This window comes from Echinops telfairi, unplaced genomic scaffold (assembly GCF_000313985.2).
Source record: "Echinops telfairi isolate 266 unplaced genomic scaffold, ASM31398v2 ScPeMD7_3;HRSCAF=10, whole genome shotgun sequence".
NCBI classification, from domain to species: domain Eukaryota; kingdom Metazoa; phylum Chordata; class Mammalia; order Afrosoricida; family Tenrecidae; genus Echinops; species Echinops telfairi.
Genome location: NW_022103899.1, coordinates 11,755,993 through 11,765,449, shown reverse-complemented (window position 1 = coordinate 11,765,449; position 9,457 = coordinate 11,755,993).

Sequence of the window (9,457 nt, the reverse complement as noted above, 5' to 3'; positions counted from 1 at the left end):
TAGGCACACCAACTCTTTCCTCTATTTCCCTTGACTTTCCTCCTGTCCCATCATCATGCTCAGTTCCCACCAGGGTTTCAGCAATTCCTTTTGTTACATTACCCTTGATCATGCCCTACCAGGCCTCCCACACCCACCTCACCAACAATTTGGATCACTTGTTGTTCCCTTGTCCCTGGCTTTGTTAACACCACTTCCTTTCCCCTCACCTTCCCCTCTCCCATGTCCCCCAGAACTGTCAGTCACGTTGTTTTCTCCGCCAGATTGTTCATCCAGCCTATTTTATTTAGACAGACCTGTGGAGATAATAACATGCACAAAAACAAGACAGAGCAAAACCAAGCAACAACGTACAACAAAACAGCAACAACAACAAACCACTGACAAAGAACAAATTAAAACACAACAAGAAATAAAAGCTTGTAGTTAGTTCAAGGATCAGAAGAGCTACTCTTAAAGATCTGCCCCAGGATGATTTTACTTTGACATTACATTTGAGAAGTGTCTTGAAACTGCTTCAACAGGAGTGAAAGAGAAGTAAAAAAAAATTGATAAATTAGTGCAGCTGGGAAGGAAAGAATTCCTATTGCCTTGGCTTTAATTTTAAAGAGTCCTGCTGGTATTGTAGGCTATATGCATTGGGCTACTAATTGCAAGGTTAGTGGTTCAAACACACCAGCTGTTCCGTGGGAGAAACTGGAGGTTTTCTGCTCCCATGAAGATTTACAATCTCAGAGATCCTCAAGAGCGGTTCCAATCTGTGCTATGTGAGAACAGTAGGTATTGGAATGAATTAACAGCAGCAGAATTTTGGTTTAGTCTTAATGTCACAAAATCCCTTCCTTGTTAATTTTCAGTTTTTACATGATAACTTTTTGTTGTTCGTGTTATACAAACTGACATCAGACCCTCCATCAATATCACTGATTAATCTGGTTTCTCATTCTTACATTGTGCTATTTCAAGTAATACTGCTCATTTCATAGAATTTGAGTTAAAGTCTATTTGCGGTAAGGCTCTACAGAGATATTTGAACCAAAGCAGATGAAACCAAGAACAGAGTTCTGCCTACAAATAAGTTTCTCAACCTATGATCTACATAATCAACAGGAACCAGGATTCTTTGAGGGTCCTTGTAATTGTTAATAGTATGTATATGGGCTACTTTATGATAATATATTTTATTGTATTTTTTCAAAATAATCTCAAACCTCAAAATTTATTTTTTAAAAAGCCTTTAGAGAAATCTTCCTGGGCTGGGTTTATGTTTCCATTACAGATGGTAAAACGAATGACTGTCAAATAGATGGCATGAAGAGGGAATTTCACATGGTTACAATGCTCTAGCATATTAAGCTATGGAAGGAGACTGGGAGCAGCAATAGCAGAGCAGAGACGGAGGGAGTGCCGAAGCATAGCAGGGAGCAAACCTGAAGCTGAGGCAGAACCCACTGACTTTTGGCCAGGGGCACAATCCTCTGAGGGACAAGATAGAGGTTGCCATCATATTTGAATTGATCTATTCCAGTCTCCTTAAAATGGGAATGTAATCTGAAACTTAGAGAAAACAGGTAGTATCTCAATATGGAGAATGAGAATTATTGGTGTGCAGACATGTTTTTAAAACAACTTAGTAAAATAGAAGAACAGTGTAGGATTTTTCAGGAATTGTTAGATATTACCTGGCTAGGGATTTGTATGCCATCATGAGTAAAACATGCCAATAGGTGATGGTTGGCCCGAGCTCCAATTTAGCCTTTAGTGATGGTCCTGCGCAAGAGTCCCTCCCGAGCAGCGACGGCCTGGATGCAGGCCACTGAACTGCGTGATTAGCTCTTGGTCTACACAACAATCAGCTGCGATTGAAGCTGGCTGAGAAAAGAAAAATCGATATTTTCTTTTATTTTATAGTAAAATAATATATCCAAATATCTTAATATTTATATGATTTCTATTGGAATCATGTATCTTCTTTGGCTAACAGTTTCTTGTTTTGTTTTTTTACTCTACTCCACCCAAATTTGAATTTATCATGAGGTAGAGGACTTAAATTTTGTGCTCAAAGATCAATTAGTTAAATGCTGATTTAAAATTAACTAAAACATAGCTTGAACTTTTTCTATTTTGACTACATTGATTTATTCTTGGTTTTATACAATTAATATATAAATAATTAGAATATATTTAAGAAGTGAAAAGTTAGTAAAAAAGATCTATTTTTCCAAATATGGAAATAATATATAAGAAAATTAATACCTTTTTATTGCATATTTGATAAACTGTATCAAATAAAAATACTACATATTTCCATCATCTCAAAAAAATATGCTGTTCCCTACCCCACCCTCTCCCATAATCCAGAGAAGCACTGTAATTTACTTTGCCAGGTTTAGGATCCATAGAGATGCAACCATATGGTATACACTGTTGGGTTTTTCATGTTCAACACAAGGTTTTTTAGACTTATTAGGGCCGTATGACTGAATAGTTCATTCCTCTTAATAACTGAGAAGTATTTCCACACTCCGAAACCCAGTTATCGCCTCCGCATTTCACTCAAGGAGACTCTAAGTGCTTCAGCGTAGAATGGTGCTCCCCAGGAATGTCAAGGCTGTCACCACCAGGCCTTTGGCAGCTGGTGCCCAGGCCTCTCTTCCAATAGACTTCTGAAAAACTCACTGCCATCGAGTCAATTCAGATTCATAGGAAATTATTGGGCGATGTAGAACTGTCTCTGAGGGTTTCCAAGATGAACTCTTTATGGAAGTAGTAAGCTTCCTCATTTTTCCTCCAAGTAGTTGGTTTTGAACTGCAGACCTTGTGGTTAGCAGCACCATTGTGTAAGGCACTATATAGCAGCAGAGCTCTTGGCTAGGTTCAAATAATCAATCTTTAAGTGGTTAGTAGTTGAGCACTTCACTGTTTATGCTACCCATTATATGACTATACCTTAATTATTTTATTCACTCATCTACTTCTGGCCATATAAGTTCCTATCTTTTAAATCCATTTTTCTCAAGGCACAGTTTACATATGTTAAATTATGCAAATTTCAAGATTAATTTAATGAGCTTTGACAAATTTATACACCAGTGGAACCAAAATCTCAGTTCAAATAAAAATAATTTCTGTAACACAGAAGCCGTGATGGTGCTTTTGGGTAAGTATGGAACTGCTAACCACAAGGTAGGCTGTTCAAGCCACCAACTGCCCTCACAGAAAAAATTAGACTTTCTGCCCTTGTAAAATCGTACCTCCTTGGAAACCTATAGGGGTGTGTGTGGCAGTTACATAATCTCCTGTCAACTTGCAAAGGGGTGGAGTCTAGCCTGTCAATCAGGTCACAGCTTGAAGACCTCATTTGGAGGCCCAAATAGCTCACTGGGGGGCAGATGCCCTCTCTCTCTGCTTGACATTCCTGTTGACAAGCCACACAGAGACACACTGATGGAACCAGAGCCCTGGAGCTGGAGGTGCCACACTGAGCTGTGATGCCAGCGCTGCAATGCTTCTACCACCACTGCATCCACAAGACTTTCCATCCACTGGCCTGTGATCTTCCTACATTTGGTGTCATTGCACTTGTCGCGTGAGTCTGAAGAGGAATTTATAGACTGGTATTGGACATATGGACGTATGGACTTGATCTGGACTTGACTGGGATGTTTTCTTAATACACAATTACTCTTTATATAAAAGCTCTTTCTCATACACACGGGTCCTTTGGATTTGTTTCTCTAGTCAACCCAGACTAACACAGGATGCAATGAGTAGGAATTGCCCCTATGGCACTGGGTTAACCAAACAGAGTGGTTGTAATATTTTACATTCAAAGGTCTGGACTCAAGAGAAATTACCAATCTGACTTTTATCAAGATAGCTCAAATTTTCCTATTCTGAAATGACATATAAATTGGAACTTAAAGTCTTGTTCATCTGACTTTCACCCAACACTGTTTTCATTTTATTTTTTATTTGTTTTGTTTTGACCATCCATAATACTGTTTTTATGATTCATCCATGTGCTTGCACAAATCATCAGTTTTTAGAATTTTCTTGCTAAGTTATACAAAAAATATGGCTAGAACAAATTGTCAGATTGATGGGATTTTATATACTTTCCAGTGTTCAGTTGCTATATTATTATCTTGCAAGTCTTCTGGGATAATATGTATTCATTGTTCTTGAGTAGATTTTTATTGATGCTATTGCTGGGCTGTATCATAAATAAATAATTAGCAATATAAGTGTTTTCCAATGTAACTGTACCATTTAGAATGCATGAGGTGTCTAATTGCTCTACATTCTTGTCGGCATCAAGTATGCCAAAGCAACAACAATAAACACAACATAACACCTCATTGCCATGGAGTGGATTCCAACTCACGGTGGGCCTATTACAGGCCGGGGGAGCGCTGCCTCTGTGGATTCCACCACTAACTTTTTATGGGAGCAAAAAGCCTCATCTTTCTTCTGAGGAACGGAGTTTGACTTTGAACTGCTGACCTTGCCACTAGTATCAAGTGTAGTCATTCATTTTTATTTCACTCATCTAAGTGGGTATAAAAGAGTGCCTCAACATGATCTTATATCTGTATTTCTTCGGTGCCTGACTTGGTGGTGGAATAATCTATCTCACAGGGAACCTATTGGACATGACAGAATTGCCACGTTAGGTAGTCAAGGTTGAAGAAATTTGTGGGAATGGGCACTTCTAAACTGTTAGGCATTCACCTAAGACATTTGCTTGTTTTTAATTCAAAACAATTCTACAAAGTATGCTCTGAAAGGTCTATTAGGACAACGGCTTCATTTAAAAAAAAATGTCCGTAACATGTGCATCACCTACCACCTTCTCAAGATCCCGTTCACGAGCAAACTTGAGTCTCTTACCAGGCAAAGCCCCATCTATACTGTAATATATTTATGCATTTGTAACCATAAGCTGCTCGTCTTATGTTGTAATAACATCGTTTATTTTTTAGAGCTGTTTTAAATCATAGTAAATTTTCATAAAGTACAAAGACTTTTCTGTGCCACCCTTCCCCTGCATTTTTTTATTCTGTCTACTATTGGAAGCTGGCATAAGGTAGTACATTTTGGTTTTGCTTTTTTAATCTGTCACTGACAATTGTAAATTGTTGCTCCCATACCACATTTGCCCCATAAACTTGCAGCTTTCACTATGCAATTGTGCATAGTGCAGTGATGTGTAAGAACACATACACACCACAATAGCATAACTGGCTCTTTTTACTCTTGATTCCTTTGAAATGTTTTGCTTTGTTTTCTGCTTTCAATACTTTTACTAAAATGATATAGGTGTGCTTTCCATTGTCTTTACCCTGCTTGCTGTTTTTAGAGCGTTTACAGAAGCTACCATAGATTAGTTTTTTATTATCTTTAAAAATTCTTGAAAATGAATTTCTTAAAATATTCTTCTCCATTCACTCTCTCCTCTCATTTTGGGGCTTCAATTACACTTTGGTTCACTTTTTTTTCTTACACTCTTTCCCCCTGTAACTCTCTTTTTCCCCATTTGTGCTTCAGTCATTGTATTTATTTATGACCACTTTACTTATTTACTCTCTTTAGTTGTATCTATTTTGCGGTTGAACTATCCACTCTTTTCTTATTATTAATGACATTCATTTTCTTCAATTTACTTTTGTTCTATGAGAGTCTATCTTTTAGTCATAATTCTTTTCCTTGACCCTCTTACATGCACATATGCGTCTCTCCACCCTGAAGTATGCTCACTTCTCTTTAGCGCATTTTAAATCTTGATGTAGAGAAATATTATGTCAGCTAGATTATTTTTAGGAATTGATTTCTTAGTTTTGGAGCCCAAAGCTTATTATTTTATATTTAAACTCCAAAAATGTCTCTAATATTTGTCCTGGTATTCTGTATTTTGGGCTAATTTTCTTTAGCAGAAAATGTGCCATTTTGAAATCAGATACCAGTGTATTATTTGAAGAAATGCTTACTCAATTACGTTATTGAATATTTGTTCTCTCTAGGAGTAGGAATTGACTCAATGATTGTGAGTTCCTTGTTTTGATGTTTTTTCTTCAAAAACTCTATTGGCTATTGTTTGCCAATTTATCAAATTCTTACTAGTTGTTTTTAATTATTAGTTTTACTTAAGTTTGGTCACCATATTCTTTTATTTTTATCCTTTATGTTCCTTAGCTTTGTTTTTCACCTAGTTTGCAATCGCTGGTTTTCACTGAAATGCCTTCACTTTTATCATTTCATTGTTTTTCTATTCTTGTATGAATTTCTTCACATTCACATTCACCATTTCTGCTTAATAGGCCTCATGAAAATCTGCAATTAGAGCCCTGTCCATTTATAATAGAATACCGACTTATATGAGAGCATGCAAATAAAAAAGTACTCCTACTAGGATTCCAGGTTATTAAGCTCAGGGTCATTCCAGATAAAATGCGTCGAGACATGTCTCTGATCAGTGGATGGCTGCAGACACGGTCTCTCAGTGTTCCGCTTCTCTGTGTTTCACCTGGGTGCTTTCAAGAAGAGAAACGTTCAGTCAACACAGTGGCCTCTGAGGGATCCTGCTGGACTAGTTACATTCAAGGTAAAGAGGTCAGTTCAAAAGGTATGTGACTGTCCTTTGGGATTCCCAAGGATTACTTTTGATAGATTTTTCTCAATGGACACAGGACAAGTGCAGAGCTTTATGAAGATTTAAAGAAAATTAAAATCTGCACGTCAGGTTGGAGGCTTCTCCTGACTCACATAGTTGCCAAACTCCAAACCAAATTCATTGCCATTAAGTTGATTGTGACTCATAGGGGTAGACTTTCCCCTGTGGGTTTCCAACACTGTACATCTTTACAGTAGTAGAAAGTCTAATCTTTCTCCCACAGTATGACTAGTGAGTTTGAATTGCTGACCTGGTGGCTAGCAGTCTAGTCAGTAAATCATTGTACCATCATGGTTGATAAATTCAATATCAGTGTATCAGGCATCTGACTACTGGCTGCAGAGGCAAATGAATTCAAAGAGCACAGATAAGTTGACAGGCTGACAAACATGATTCAGATCCTAATAACTCCTAGGATTAATCAGCAATGTCACTGATTCCTCACAGGCCATTGCCTCAAGATCAAAGAATCAGAAGTTAGATGAAGAAAAGCCAGACACAGGATCCAGAAGCAGCAAAAAGAAAAATACCGTTGCTACAGTGACTCCAAGTGGTAGAAGTGGGCCATAGTCTGAGGGGACTCTTTCAAAGAATTGGCGGCTCACAGGAGTTCTCATCATGGAGTTGATTACCCTATGTACCCGTGTATAAGCCGAGTTTTTCAGCACATTTTAAATGCAGTTTTTGTGGTAAAATTAGGTGCCTCGGCTGATAGTCGGGTCGGCTTATACTCTAGTGTATACAGTGCATTATATCTGATCTCATTATGGGGGTGACTGTGTTCTAACTGACAAACTAATGAGAATCGTGCCCCAGCCACGCTGATGCACAACCTCAAATACCACATGGAATAGGAGAGTATTACAAAAAGATTCTTGCCACATTTTCAGAATTATCATATTATTTTTGAAAACTCATTCTGCTTATCTAATTGTGTCAAATATGCTATTTAAAATGTTAAAACTTTCCAATTAATACAAAGTTAAAGAATGATTTATTAATTAAATATAAAAAAGAGAGATTTTATTTTATTTTTTAACTTTTGGTACAGTTTTGGAAAGACTAATAACTGACCTGATCATGGAGTTTAAATTTAAATGTTCTCAATGTGTTAGAGGGAATAAAATGGAAGATTAAAATATCCAGAATAAAGGAAGCAATGAAATTCTGATAACAACAGCAACAAAAGCCACAAAGTTTATATATTATAGACAGTGGCAAAATGAATTAAGAAAGCATGTCAACATTTTATCACAACATCCATCACGGCCTTCCTCTTCTTGTTGGCCCACTTTTTGTTGTGTTTCTATTCTTTGGAATGTGTTGTATTTTCTTTTCCACGGGGACTTTGTCTACACCATTTTCTCAGCAAAAAGAATTTCACCATTCTATTAATCAAAATTTTCAAAGCTCAACTGAATATCAGATCTTTGAGAACACTTCTCCCATAATTGATGTTCTAACCTTTGCTGACATCATTATTTCTTGGCAAATATTATGTTCATATATATTTTTAAAAATAATTGGTTAATGCATATTAATTACATTAGACTCTAAAATCCTTGAACGTATGATCTATGTCTTATTTTTCTCAGCATTATATTGTATATACTCAATAAAAATATTGAATCAACAAATAAGAAAAATTTTAAAGGACATTGCTAAAGTGATGCCAATATCTACATATTGCATAATTTTGAAGATTTTCAAGGTTTCCACTGAGATATTGACTGTAATTATAAATTAATGTCTAAACTTAGAAATATTTCCCTTATAACTCTGGCAGCTGTCAAGGAATGAGTCAAAATGAGTTACTCCAATATATTCCTATTAAGGTCTATGCTTTCTGTAATTAATATACAGAATTCTCTGGGGCATCGATACCATAAGGTGCTTGAAAATAGAGGATAATACACTTAGAGTTTTCAGTTAACCTAGATTCCTGAGAAACGGAGCGTAGAGGTGAATTTGAGGTATTAGTAACCAGCTTGTCTTTCATTTGTCTCCGCTGAAAATAGTTTTAAATCCTTCTAGGATGAGGTCTTTTTTTCTGGAGCCCTGCTGGCACAGTGAATTTCAAGTTCACCTGCTATGAATAAGCTCAGCAGTTTGAAACCACCAGCTGCTCAGAGGGAGAAAGATGAAGCTTTCTACTCCCACAGGGTAACAGTCTCAGAACGCCCCAGGGCCAGTTCTACCCTGCCCTGTAAAGTCACTATGAGTTGGGATGGGCATGATGAATGAGGGTTTGTTTGTTTGTTTAGTTTGTAGCCCTTTTTGGAGGCCTGGTAGCATAGAGCAAAGTCAGAAGTTTTAACCCACCAGCCACTCCCCCTGAGAAAGATGAAGTTCAGTGCTCATTTGGAAGATGCACTGTTGTTGTCAAGTGCAGGTGAGTCCGTTCTGACATATAGCAACCCTATATGCAACAGAACAAATACTGCCCAGTCCTGCACCAGCCTCACAATCATTCTCCTGTTTACGTCCATTGTTGCAGTCATTGTGAAGAAGCCAAGGGCCCCTTCTCTCACACTACCCTCCACTTTACCAAGCATGATGTCCTTCTCCCGGGCTGGATTTCTCCTGACAGCCTGTCCCAAGTATGGCCAGTGGGTTGGAAATCTTGTGGATCCAGTGGCAATGTAAGCATCTCAGCGCTGGCCGGGGTCTCCATGTGGCTCCTTCGGCTTCGAAACTCTGCCTCAGGGAAGCTTCATGTGGATTCTCCTCAGAAATGTCTCACAGGAAGTGAGCAGAAGATGTGTCTTCTGCCTCCAAGGAGGA